The sequence below is a fragment of the Dermacentor variabilis genome, chromosome 7, assembly GCF_050947875.1.
Source record: "Dermacentor variabilis isolate Ectoservices chromosome 7, ASM5094787v1, whole genome shotgun sequence".
In the NCBI taxonomy this organism is placed as follows: Eukaryota; Metazoa; Arthropoda; class Arachnida; order Ixodida; family Ixodidae; genus Dermacentor; species Dermacentor variabilis.
Genome location: NC_134574.1, coordinates 98645321 through 98660213, shown reverse-complemented (window position 1 = coordinate 98660213; position 14893 = coordinate 98645321).

Genomic DNA, 14893 nt, shown 5'->3' with positions numbered 1-14893 from the left:
TCCTGAAGAGGTCGCTTGAAGTCTCTCGGTTGGAGGTAAGGAGGCCCAATAATGGACGGGGATCCTTGACAGTTGGCGAATGTGTGCTCTGAGAGAGTCTACAGCTACGTGTGTCTGGAACATATGGTCCCCAGCGATGGCAATTTTTGCAGCTGTTGACGCGCACCGAGGCAGCCCTAAACACGTTCACAGGGCTTGACCTTGTATGCTCTCCAAAGCGCGAAAGTTCCTCTTGCATGCATTTGACAACACTGGTGGACTGTAACGTAGGAGTCCGAGAAACAGTACCCTGTAGAGCTGCATCATAGAACGGACTGCTGTACCCCTGTTTTTCCAGCAAAGAAATTTAAAGACCTGAGCAACTGTGACTAATTTCTCCTTTAGATAGACGCAGTGAGGGCTCCACGAGAGGTTGCGGTCAATGATTACACCCAGAAAGCGAGATGTCTTAGCATAGGATACAGCTTGACCATTGACTGAAACTGGATACGATGACATTTTTTTGCGCGCAAAGTCAACCAATGCGCACTTTTCAGTAGACACGCTGAGGCCTTGTTGTCGAAAGTAAGACGCCATCATGGTTGCCGCCCGCTGAAGCCTGGCTCGTACCTGAGGGCGAGTCACCGCAGAAGCCCAGATGAAAATGTCGTCGGCGTATATTGAGACGTAAACTGACCGCGGCAGGTACTCCGCTAGTCCTACCAAGACGAGGTTGAACAGAATGGGGCTCAACACTCCACCATGTGGCCCACCACGGCAGATGTAATGTTCCAAAGTTGGGCCGTCTTCAGTCTGTAAGAAAAAACACCTCCTTGTCAAATAGTCCCGAATGCATTGATACATCCGGCTACCAACTCCAACAGCCTCAAGTGAGTTTAGTATGGCCTCATGGGCGACGTTGTCGAATGCTTCTTTTATATCTAGAAAGAGTGCCAGTGATAGGCGCTTGAGGCTTTTTTGATTTCGGACCCAGGTTACGATGGCAATGACGTTGTCAATGGACCAGCGACCTCGACGAAAACCCGTCATGACGTCCGGGCAGATGTTGAATCCCTCTAGGTACCATTCCCAGCGAGCAAGAATCATTCTTTCCATCACTTTACCGACGCAGCTAGAAAGCGCAATCGAACTAAAGGATAAGAGCTCAAGCGGAGACTTTCCAGGTTTCAGAATGGGGATCAAGAGACTCGTCTTGCATTGTCTAGGAACGGCACCGTTATGCCAAGACTCATTGTAGTAGCTGAGCAGCTCATCACGTGCGTCATGTCTAAGGTGGCATAGGGCAGCATACGTGATGCCATCAAGTCCTGGTGACGAAGAACGCCGGCAGGTAGCCAACGCAGCATCGAGCTCTTCGACATAAAAGAGCACGTTCATTTCTGGTACACGTGCCTCAGGTAATGCTGCGTCAGTAATGATGACCACGGATCCCGCAACCCGTGCACAGAACTCTTCAGCCACTTGAAGTTCCGAGTGGAGTTGGTATAGGGCCAGTGCAGCAAAGGGCTTCCGTTGATGCGGAGATGAGCGAAGACCTCTAACCGCTCTCCATATGTGCGAGAGCGATTTTCGGGGATCAAGCGACGGACAGAAAGTTTTCCATCGGTTGTCTTCCAATTCATTCATACGACGGGGGTCTTTCTCCTGTATGCGTCGTGAAGCCCTCAGATCCAAGACGCATTTCGTACGCCGATACCTCGTCTCCGCCTGTCGGCGTGCCACACGCAGCCTCTCCAGTTCCATATCCAAGTCTGTTCGCCTTGCTGACCTGGTGAGCGAGCAGAGGGATGTTTTCAATGCCTCTGCGATTGCATCTTCGATAGTGTGTGGAAGGCCTTCCCGACATGCGTCATCCATATCCTTCTTAAACTTTGTCCAATCAACTGCACGCAAGACAGTAGAGGAGCGTTGCTCAACTCCTCTAATCTTTATGAATGTTGGAATATGGTCGCTTCCATGTGTAAATGTCCGTAAACCAATGGATGCTCGAGGCAAAGCGCCGTGACACCAAAGTTAACTCCAAGCAGTGGCTATAAGTCGTGCCTCGCAAAAACGTAGGGCTGCCGTCATTCACACAAGACAAGTCATAGTCGGCAACAAAGGAGGCGAGACTCCTGCCTTTGGAATCAATTTTAGTGCTTCTCCAAAGCTGGTGATGTGCGTTGAAGTCACCTTTGATAACCCAGGGGCCATTGTTCATCAGTAATATTTTCTTGTGCCGTTCGCCGTGAAAGTGACCCGCAGGAGATATGTCGGCTCCAATTAGTGTAAATGACACATCCTTGTTTTGGATAGTCAGGCAGACATATTGGTTGTCGTCATGAGGCTCTACCGCGTTAGCGACATATGTAAAGTCCGTGCGGATGTAGATGATTACTTTCGTGCTCGCACCGCATGTGGACGAGACGAAAGATTCGTTACCGGACAGTCTGAGTAGAGTTGATGTATTTGGTTCGCAAATGACCCGTATGGGAAAGCGATTTGTAAAAGTGAATTGGCGAAAGTCTACTATACGGGTCCTTACACCCCTAGCATTCCACTGAAAGATCGAAGCACTTTTAACATCAATGCGGAAGGGGACTACCGGTCGAGCCATGATGCTTAAACGATGCTAGGGAGCACTGGATTTAGTGCATCCAGTGTTGGCAGAGAACTTCGTGCTGCTGGGGTTTGCAGCTTGTTCAGTATGATGCGCATTGTATTAATTAGCGAGTGCAGCATATCAGCCATCTGCCTGTCTTGGTCGCATAAATCACTGACAGTAGACGTCGGTGCTTGTCCAGCAAAATTTTGCTGTGATTCTGTCGGTGGATACTGTCGTTTCGGTAGAGCCGGCCAAGATTCTGCAGATGTGGTCTTCCCGGTGGCCTTGTTCTTCGCGGTACTTTCCACAGAGTCTGGTCTGGGTGGCAGAGGAGAAGGTGGTGTTGTAGAAAGTGGCATGCGCGTAGCAGAGACAACACCCTTCCTTGAGGAGCGCCGGCGACGGGAACGTCGCTTCCTGATTTAATCGGCGGTTCCGCGATGAGATGAGTGATCTCTCGCCGTCTCTTTCAAGATAGCCATTTCCTTCTTAACATGCGGGCATTTCTTATATGAAGCTTCCTGTGACCCTCCGCGGTTTGAACAGTTCAGTACAGTCGCGCCTCATTTATCTGCAGCGTGGGGCTCGGCACAACGGGGGCATGCTGCCTGATTTTCGCAGACGCGGCTCACGTGCCCAAGTTTCATGCATTTGCGGCACTGAAGAGGTTTCGCAATGAAAGGCCGCACTGCATGTCTGAAGTGTCCCGCCTTAACATGCCAGGGTATATATTTACCTTTAAATTCACTCTTCACGCAGCGTGAACTTCCTAGCCGCTTAACATCAACAATGTCCTCATCATTGGCTGGCTTGATAAGAATCAGCAAATCGTTATTAAGGATGGCGACGTCTACGTCGTATATAATGCCCGTGACTACGTCAGATCCCAGAGGGATGTAAGAGCGCACCTGAATGCCATCGATGTCCGTCACGCTCCGTAGAGTGGTCAGAGCAGCTGCATGCTGGACATCAACCGCCAGTAGATTTTTTCGATTGTTGATTCGAATATCTGAAATTTCATTTAGCACCAGGGCTTCCAGTGACATCGACACAGATTGCTTGTTGAGTAGCTTCATGTTGATGGCGGGAAGCAGGGTCACAAATATGATTGCATTGGCATCCGGGCTCTGCGTGTGTCTTACTGTTCGCGTGCTTGACGATGAGGACGTCCTGGTGTTTCTTCTCTTCGCTGTGCGACTTTGCACCAGCTAGAAGTCGTCATCGGAAGTGTCTTCACTGCTGAGAGAGTGGACATAGGTGTCCTCGCTGTCGCTGTCGCTCTGCTGACCAATCCGCTTCCTGGAGGCGGCCGCCGCTGACGCCGCCTGCGCCGGCAGACGTGCGGGGTCGTCCACTTCCATCCCGACCAAGCAGGGAACAAGGACCAGCGAATGAATTTAGGTTTTCACAGAAATAAAGTACAGCTAGAAAGAACAGCGTCGTACACCGTTGCACTCCGGGTAGTCAAGCCTGCGACTGTGCCCAATAGATGCCACAACGAATGAGACATCAATCACAAAATCATTTGCATCCTTCCCCAAAAAAGGGGAAGGCGCGTACTCACATCCTAAACCTATACACGGTGTCCCAGTTAACTCCGACGGAGCATTAAAAACCGAAGAGCTCTAGTTAAATCGCACCTTATGCATAGTAGCCGTAGGCGTGTATACTTCCAGCTAGTATGTTTTTCATTGCGAAGTATTAATTATGAATTGATTTTAAATAGTGAAAAGTTTGTTCAATTATTGATTGAATAACAAACATATCAAATACAAAGGTGTAGGGCGCTTCAAATAACCTCCGAATCAAGCATTTATGTCATTCTGAAGTGTGCCTGGTTGTTTCTTCGAAGAAAAAACAAAAGACTGCGATATATGTGAAATATAAAATAGATACTTCTAAAACGTCCCCCCGCCGTGGTTGCTCAGTGGCTATGGTGTTGGGCTGCTGAGCACGAGGTCGCGGGATCGAATCCCGGCCACGGCGGCCGCATTTCGATGGGGGCGAAATGCGAAAACACCCGTGTGCTTAGATTTAGGTGCACGTTAAGGAACCCCAGGTGGTCAAAATTTCCGGAGTCCTCCACTACGGCGTGCCTCATAATCAGAAAGTGGTTTTGGCACGTAAAACCCCAAATATTATTACTTCTAAAACGTCTCCAAGCAACCCACAAACTATATACAGCTGCATTCTCTTATCGCCGCATTGTATAAGGCTTGGTCACGTACGATGGCTCGAGATGTTTCGCGACCTAGCTAGCGTGGAGCGATAAACGTCAGCATCTGAATACGCATGAACTTTGCGCTCGATCATGAGGCACTCGGGATACCTTTAACCTTCGCGTATCATGGAAGAAAGCTACAAACGAAATTCAACCAATGCAAAAGAAGACAGTGCGCAAAAGAGCACGAAAAAGGATCGAAAGGTAGTTCTCGGAAACACCGAGAAGAGCTACTCAGTAGTTTGTTTCAATAAAAGAAAGAAACCGAAAACACGCAAGGCTGCGATATACGTTAAATATGAAATAGATGATTCTAAAGCATCTCCAAGCAACCCTCGAAATATATACAGCTTCATTCGTTTATCGCCGCATTGTATAAGGCTTCGTCATGTAGGATGGCTCGATATGTTTCGCGACCCAGCTAGCGTGGTGCGATAAACGTCAGTATCTCAGGACGCACGAACGTTATGCTCGATCATGAGGCACTCGGGATACCTTTAACCTTCGCGTACCATGGAAGAAAGCTACAAACGAAATTCAACCAATGTAAAAGAAAGACAGTGCGCGAAAGAGCACGAAAAAAGATCCAAAGGCAGTTCTCGGAAACACCGAGAAGAGCTACTCAGTATTTTGTTTCAATAAAAGAAAGAAACCAAAAACACGTAAGGCGCCTCAGCCGCCCACAAAGAAAGATCCAAAGCTGCAACTGGTTTTATCGTTTGCCCTTTTTCTCTCATGGACTTCGGAAAAGAGGCAAACCAAGCAGTTTTTAACTTATTACTATTTCGGTGGCAAGCATATCTTTTATTTATGGATAGGGTGACATCGTGAATACGCGTTAGACAGTGACGTTTCACACCAGTTTTGAGCAGTTATATTCCACTGTCACTTATAGCACGTGCTAAAACACGTCACTCTCTGTAGCTATACAGCACTTGGTTCATTCCTACACTTGTGCTGTTGCCGCTTTGACCGACGACGTTGGAATCTCTGAGCATATTGTTTATTTTTGCCATTAGGGCTTCCAGTGTGGTAGTTCAAAGCACGCGAGTTAGAAAGTCCGGTTTTTCTGCACATTTCTTGTTTCCAAGGCTGTTTCCAAAATCTCGGTCTTCAATATTTTTGATGATGTTCACAGTACGTGTGCATATGACCTTTATTTTTATAGTTATTCACACTGGGATGATCTTGAAGCTCCGTTCTGCGCACTGGCGTCGCGCATACTACCGTGAGGGTTAGCAGCAAATAATGCTAATACAACCGTTTCCGCTTTTTGAACTAGCGTTGCAGTCCTGTGTCGCCTTCTTGTGAAGCCAACATTCTGGGAAAGGACTTTCCGCTTTCTTTCGCTCAATTTCGATACGATACTCGAATTCGGAGGGTTGAAAACCATTAGGTACAGATGTTCACTCATTTTTTCTGGAAAACCTTTCAGCTTCCCTTTAAGGAATAAATGCAGTGACAACTTTATGAATACACAGTGCTACGCAATGACAACCCAATAGAAAAACAGTACAATAAAATCCAATGAAGATTGCATGAAAAACAACGCAATGAAACTCCACTGAAGACCCCATAAAAAACAACTTCATATTCAGCCTCACTACGCATTATCTTACATGATGTCATTGCATTAGGGAATAAATGCAATGACAAAGTCATAATACACAGTGCATGCAACGATAACCCAATGGTAGAACAGTACAATGATATCCGAGGAAGATTCCATGAAAAAGCAACGCAATGAGAATTCATTGAAGACCCCATGGAAAAACAAAAACATAACACTCCAATGGATACAACGGATACAATGGATTAATCGGATACAACGGTGGCCACTCTTCCATGACTGTTCAACAATTCCTCCATGAAGTACCATTGTAATTTTCTCAATTCCTCTGTTGATAGTACAATAGAATATCGACGGGAAATCAATGGATTTCCCACAACACCTTTTTGTAACTGACTCTTCCCCGCTCCACCCACTTTCCTGCAAACAGGGACGGTCGCGACGGCTGCGTTTGAGTGTAGAAATATGTACACACGGTCTTAGTATGCACTTGTGCCTTGGAAAACGCGAAATGATTTTCAAAATTATAAAAAATAAAACCAAGTTTCTGCATGTAAGCGAGGCCCGAAGGGGTTGAAGAATAGCGCAAGCATTCCGCAGAAACGTTCCTTAAGCTCTTTGCAATAGTGCTGGGACTTTCGCTAGTAAGAATCCATCTATAACTGGGTTATGTTATTACTTTTCCTTGCGTCGGGAAATTTCATAGAAAGCTTCATGAAGGGACAGAACGTGCCGTGAGATGCCCTGGCCTAAGAAGAAGAGAATGGATGGCCAACCCTGTGGTTGCCGGGACTGCACAATCACGCGAATTGTTCATCATGCGTCTCCGCCACATTTATTTCAGTCTGCTTGCAACAAAACACACAACTGAAAACTCTATGCAAGCTAACCTAGCACGATATGCCTCTGTGCTTCAAATGGACATCGCACCCACTGTGCTTGGCGTAGTGGCTAAGGCGTTGCCCTACTAAGCCCGAGGGCGCGTGATTGAATTGAGGTTGTGGCGGCCGCAATGCGATGGGTGATGATTTGCGAAAAAATCCCCTGTATCGTGCGCTGCGTGCACGTTGAAGAATCCCCGGTGGTCAATATTTATCTGTAGCAAATCATTCTCACCCCTGGTTAGGTTGTTTTGGCCCGTAAAGCCCCAGATCTTTCAAAGTATGCATCACATCATTACTTGAAGTACGTAGCCATGCCAAGTAGAATTGCTCGCTCAAGTTCCCGTCAGGCCTTGTGAGCGTTTGCGGTTCGTTATTTGTGCTCCCTATTGTACCTCTCCATTTGTGCCACAGGCCTTCACAGAGGTGTCGGCGAAGTACTGCAAAGATTGAACTCTCACTGCAGAAGTCAAGAGTTAACGTCAAGTGTGCGTGTTTGTTCTACTGAGTTAATTAAGACTAAAATGTGGAAGTTCTTGCTTTCAATTTGAATAAATGTATATGTACCCTCTTTCGTGGATGTTCAGTAACGACCTAATATAGGCTACGAAAGACCGCCCTAATAGAGGGCTTCGCAACCACCAACATTGTGCTTACCAGTGCATCTCAGTAGCCATTGAGCAACGAGGGCGGATAAAGAGTTTTGCAGTAGTAAGCCAGTTGAAGTTCCTAGCTAGAACAATAAATTAGGCTCAGGGGTTCCTGACTAGAGAAATTTGAGAATCAAACAAAACAAGGATGTTCGAGGAAAACAACCGATAGGAAATTGAATATCGAACACTTTCTCATTTCTAAAGAAGCAAGGAACACGATATTTGTGCAGAATCCGTGTGGTACCAAAATGAAGCCAGGCTTGTGTACATTGACATATGCCTGTACTGCCTTTCGCAATTAAGACGTCCTGATAATTGAACAGCTTTTACATGACAAACTGCTTTCAAATATACGGACCACCATGAGAACGACAGGATGAAACAATGAGAGAAACATGTGCATGTAGAGCTTGCTGAATGAAAAATCCTTATAGTGCAGTACCGCGCATTCGTATAATCACATGTAACGTTTAAGAGTGGCCAAATAATTAGTGGGTAATTTATATAAGAGGTGCCTAAAGGTTACTCATTATTATTGATTGACTGCAATTAACCAGTATACAAATTATCAATATGCTGTTTTTTGCTGGGGAACTGGCGCCCCTGCCCAACAAGCACCGTAATCCTGCGATACGATCACCGGGAAAATTTTTCGCAGCAGCTGTTCTGTTTCCCTTATAAGTCTACAAACTGTTCTTTTCCTTGATATATTCGAAAGAAACAAATACTTGAGAATGCTTCTGATTCTTCGCTGTAAAAAACTAACATGTTTATACACGTATTTTAATGGGCACATTAAATGCTGATGCATTGATTATGTTTGTGCCGCTTGCCACTGGAACGTATGATTCAATACTTGAGGGTATAATAGGTAATTCGAAACTTTGAACAGTAAATAGAGTAGTCAAATACGAATAAAGGTACAAAAAACAATCTAACTTGCATTCGAAACTTTACCCATTCACTGTTTAAACTCATTTTTTGCTTGAGCAACTCAAGCTTGAAAGGAATGAAATATCTAAAAACCTCTCCGTGAATTGTATAAAATACGTGAAGGCTACGCTTACTTTTGCAAGGAAGTCTGTTTGCTTAAACAAGGGCGAAAGCTCGCCAATAGAAACAACTGTTTGCAAACATATAGCGTTTCCATGGGTGGGAGTATTCTTGCAGCTTAGAGAAGGTAGGTTGGTTGCAGTGGTATTTAGCCGTAATGGTGGCAAGCTGTACTCCCCTAGGCAGTATAGTTCGTTGCTGTGCACTAAATTAAATACGTAAATTTACTTTAAAATCAGAAATTTCAAATCAAAAGGCACTTTACCCTGCGCATACACACATACATAACGCATGAAACACTGCATGAAAGAGTCCATTGCATTTAGAAGAAATGACCATTCTCTAGTTGACTGAAAGCAGTTGTATCAAGTCCTCTGACTGGCCATAGTCCGAGTGTTGCCCCAAGTTAAAGAAACGATGTTCGAGCAGCAACCACGAAGCGCAGCTGTTGTCTTTGCCGAGATTGTAAGGTGCAGTCCAGCAGCATGTGTGGTATCTCTTCATCCGTCACTCGAAAAGAACAAAACACGAAGCTGGCTACATGGATTTTATAGAGCAAGTACCTTGTAGATTGTACACCGTGCCGAAGGCGCTACGAAAAGGGCACACACTTCGTGGTATCTTCATATATATACCAAATTTCAGCGCATTAACTACGACAAACAATACTGGTATTCTAAATTCGTCACTGCACCATGTTGCACATCATCTTCTTGCTGAGAGCTTGGTAATGTGTTTCTAATGTCCTTGATGATGGGCGGAACGGTGTATGCTTCTCGATGCTCGTGTGCAAGAATTTTTTTAGATCGTGCACTTGTTTCTTTCCGGTTATACATTTATCCCTGGGAAACCGCTGGATGGCTTAGGCAAGTAAAAAAGCCGGCAGGCGTTCAAGAATTGTCGCAATGGCTTCTGCTTCACCTTAAAAGGCTCAGGTAGCAGCGACAAAAGGTGTTCGTTCCTTCTCCACACGTCGAAACAAGTAACTTCGGAATCTAGATGTTTTCGACACGAACACGCGCATCTTTACAGACTCAAATCAAGCCAAAAATCTTGCGCTTCTACTTGTCTCGCGTAGGACCGCGTTTGTAGGGAAACAACAGGAAAATAATTTTTTATTGGGCGCTCTTACGACCGCACCATCCCGCAAGCAGAAAAAAAATATTAGGCATCTTTACTGTGAAGGAGCATTTGCTATATGAAAGGGAGGAGAGACGTAAAGCGCTCGAAAATTGAAACGCAGACAGTTAAACCCCAACGAATGCCGTTACGAGTAATCACATGTACGCCTTAGGTGCAACCTGCTCTCTGCAGCCAGGTTCAAGCGTAAAGAACCCCTATTGTGTATATTTTGTGGCCTGTATTAATCAGCTGTTATTAATTAAGCTGCGCCTGAGTTATGAAATTGTTCGGGTGTCAATTTCTGAAGACTGTAGTGGAGCGGAGCGGGAAATCGGACGTTGCGCCGACAATCTTCTAGCCGCTAACGGCAGCCGATATTTGCCAAGTAGTCAGAGTACGCACACAACACCCTACGTTGTCAGCCTGTCGTCCGCTCATGCCAGCTCTATCTGCTCCAGTGCCACGATGCGTCACATCTGAGCAAAGTTATCAGACTCTCCCATAGTGTTACCAGGGAGTTTCATAACCAGAAAGAAGTGTTGAAGAGAAAGAAACAGAGATAAAAAATAAGAGAAATTGAGTGAGGTTAACCAGGCTGAGACCCGTAGCCGACCTTGCACTGAATAAGCGGGAAAGAGGGTTGAAAGAAAAGAAAGAAAGAAGGTCACATTCTCGCCAGTTACGCACACAAGTGTGCAAAACCAAGTCAGTCACAGGCGGTTATACATGTTGGTGCATTTAAAGAAGTGTTGAAAGACACTGCTATAACTATGCAATGACGCGATACTAAAATGCACCATCGCGTTTAAAGAATTAGGCGTTTTGACATGTCCCTTCAGGTTAATGAGTGTTTCAGTCATTCACAAGCACTAAATACAAAGGCAAATTGGAGCACGCTTACGCATCGACTTTACGACTGGAGCGCGATAGCGTTACGAGATCCCTGCCTGCTTCTCACGCTTCCAAGAAACTACAGCTTATGTGGCCATAGTTTTTATGGCGAAACGCTGTCGGCGAAGGCTATGCACGCAGGCGAGCTTCCTGGTAGGATGGATGGATGGATGTTTTGAGCGTCCCCTCTGGAACGGCGCGGCGGGTTGCGCCACCAAATTTGCTATTATACTGCCTAATGTCCTACCTAGCTTAAACTATGAAAAAAAAAATACACTATGAACTACCACGCCCAAATTTTCTGACCCCCTATTGCGAACTGTGCTTTTGTACGTCTCCGTCTTTTGTTGTTTCCCTACTTTTCTTCCACCAATCCTCCAATCACCTCTTACTAACGCCTATTGCAGACATGTTTGCTTTACCATTGCTCCCGCTGAACCCAAGGGCTTCAAGGAGGCCGGTGGTGCCTAAATCCACCGCTGGGTAGACGTCTTCACATTCTGATAAAACATGCTCCACAGTTTCCCTAGCTTTACCGTAGCAAAACATGCTTCTTCCGTCTTATATCTCGCTTTATAGGTGCGTGTTCTAAGGCATCCCGAACTCGCTTCGAAAACTAATGAGCTTCCGTTTGAGTTATCATAAATTGTTTCTTTCCTGATTTTGTTCTTTCCTCTTACATAGTTACTCATGACAGGTTTCTTTTCCATTGCCGCCACCCATGAGATTATTACGGCCTCTCTGACTTTCCGCTTGACGTTCTTTGTTGCTGTGTTGCCCACCCTACAGGCCGCATACATGCTGGTAAGCTTCCTAGTCCTTTTCCTCCACTGTGAATTAATGTTTTTGCTGTACAGATACCTCAACACTCTCCCAGCCAGTTTAGTTTCTTCCATATTCCTCAGTCCTTCTTCAGACTCAATTCTACTGCTAGCTACCCTCACATCAAAACTAGTCCAGCCCACATCACCCTGCACAGCTTCATTTGTAGTCTTTCCGTGAGCGCCCAATGCGAGTCGACCCACTGACCTTTGGTTCCCGTCGAGTCCTGATTGTAACCCTGATTTAAAGCAAACAACTGCATTTCCAAAAGTAAGTCCTGGAACCATTACAGCTTTGCACATACCTCGGAGGACCTCGTATCTATTGGCTAGCTCCATCTGGTGGTGCTGCAAGTAAGCAGGCGGCGCGCTCGGCGCGTGCCTACGGCGGATATTGCTTAGAGGTTTTGTCCACGGAAACGACAAAAGGATTGGGGTGTAGAGGTATACAGCATCTACGTAAAACCTGGATGTGCGACAGCACGTGCTTTTGGAATCAGCGCCTTTGCAGTGGCTCAGCAAGCCAGCTGATCGAGGAGGAGCATGGGCGAAAATTCAAAAGAAATTTAATCCCTTAGAAACCGGTTTATTCATCGTGTACATACTTGGCTGAAGCGGTTCGTAGAACAACAAAAAAGACCAACCCATTCCCTACCGCGAAATGGGGGAAAGCGAAGCTTGTCTTGCTTGCACCTCACCTTCGTGACGATAAAGATACCCACAGGTAACGGTGCCGAATTGCGTCGCCCTCCCACTCCCAACACTCGGGATGTTCTTCTGGTTGTGTTCGGAGTGCTTGGGATCGGGTGGCTCTAACGGCGGGATCGGCGCGTCGACGGCAACACCTTTCGCGGGCGAGTTATCGACGCCGCTCGTCGAAGGCTGCCGTTTCTTCAGGGGAACGCACAACGCCTGGCCGTCCCGTTCCTTTTTCGAGAATGAACTGAACGGAAACGAAGTCGACGCAGCGCACGCAAAACCCTATTCTGCCCTCGACTCCCCGGCGCAAGAGAAACGGCTTGGAGTGGTTGCGCGCGTGGCGTGAGCGCGCGCCTATGCAGCTGGAATCGTTGCTAATGATTCACGTTCCGGCGCCGGCGCAGCTATCAACTCATCCAACCGCCCTTTCCCACAGCTGCTGGGCTCTGGGAGCAAATGGGTTTTCTTGAGTGACCGCAACGCCATCGAAAGGTGCGAGCGAATAGAAGCTTCGCTTGAAAGGCACGAATATTGAGCGGTGGAACTTTTCAACCCTTCGCTTACCATACATGGGCGCAATTCTTATCATTCCGCGCAGCTCTGCTGCACGCAGCCACGTTACAAACCCTATCGTGCTTTATCGCGTGCCACGTTTTTTTATAGGAAGGTTACAGAATAAGTTACCTTACTCATTATGCCTGGGCCTAATGATTAACTTTGTTCCTGTAGCTTGAGCCGGCGATCTAGTCTGCAAAATAAAGCCAGACGTTACAGACAGTACTTTAAAAAATTAATGGCTATCCTATTTAACAAGGACCAACTACAAAATGTGCTAGGTATGCTTTTATTATATTGCCTTTTGTCAAATAAGCCTGCAATACTTTGGAAAAAAATATTTTATTCTCATTTTTCTCTTAATATCTAGTGAAAACAACAAATATTTTGACCAGTCTTGGTACCCATTCTAAACGATGGGCCTATATAGCGTTGAACAGCACGGGGCAGGGAGCGGGACAACCTGCAGAGCATCATGCTGCGCGTAGTGTTTAGGAGTTGGGCTGTCCGTGGTGTTCACGAAAAGGAATACAAAAAGCTAATATTTGACCTCAGTGTCTCTTAATGGCGCTCGAATTTCGGCGTTGGCGTTCTTTAGGTTAACTTCAGGCGAAGGCAAGCCATGAACCGAACACGGAGGAAACTGGTCTTTTTTTATTATTAGCCGGTTCAATGCCATGTCAGCATCTTGTGCATGACGTCATTAGTTATGTCATTACTTCCACTTTCTACTTCGGTGTTTTGGGTAGTTTCATTCGTCGTCCTCATGTGACGGATCTCTGACGACTACCTTCTGTGGTTTGGTGGGCGGTAATCGGGGATTTCTAAACAACTTTAATTACTTCACTAAATGAAGTTGTAAATAAACTTATGCACTGATTTCGTATCTAGAATGATATTCATGAATTTTTACTAGGCTACTTTTTCTATTTTTTTCTATTTGAATTTGGTCCTCGGTGGTCTCCGGAGGTGAGCCGGAAGTGCTGCGGAAGAAACGCGACTGCTTCTCGGTGCTCGTGCCACTAAACAAGAAACAGCGCAATTAAATGTCTGCGAGTCCAAAAGTACTGTTCAGCGCAATGACCATCTGATCCAAAAGCATCATTAAAACGTTGGCTGGCATCAGGGAGAACGCTGCGACGCGCTTCTTCTGTGTCGTCTAACACTGAGACACACAATCGACATATAAAAACCTCGAAGCTTAGGCAAAGGCTACTTCGGATAGATTCAATATACGCCCTTAAATAAGTATAGAGAGGGCAAGAAGCAGGTATTTAGCCTTGCATTTTATTTTTATTTAGAATATCGCCGCAGTGTCGACCACGTGGTGTGTAAGCAGCCTTGAAGGGACGAGGGGGGCGAGATCGGCGACAGTCTGCACTGGAGTGAAAAGCGGTTTCCAGTTTGAATGTATTCTGTCGCGCTATTTGCTTCGCTACGCTACTCGTGCAGTGCGTACTATGCTATGCTACTCACTGCTAACGTGCAGCGTTGACGTAGAGGTAGAACACCCGCCTCGCGTGCAAGAGGTCCGTGGTTCGAATCCCGGTGCCGGCAATTTTTCACCGGATTAAACAAAAAGAAAAAGAAAAAAAATCCGCGTGTTCATAAAATTGCACAAACAGGCCTGGAGTGTGGCCTGATCCCGGTGACCAGAACCGGTAACGCACTCCCTCACCAGAGCAGGATTGGCCACCCTGGTGCAGTACTTGGCCACAACCTCCTATGAACACAACAATCAAACCCCGGCCCTCAGTCCCCAGCAGCTGCAAAGCAACTGACCACGGCGGCGGTCAGACCTGCGACGCAGCAGAGGGTGCTAAGAATCACTGGATCCGGACAG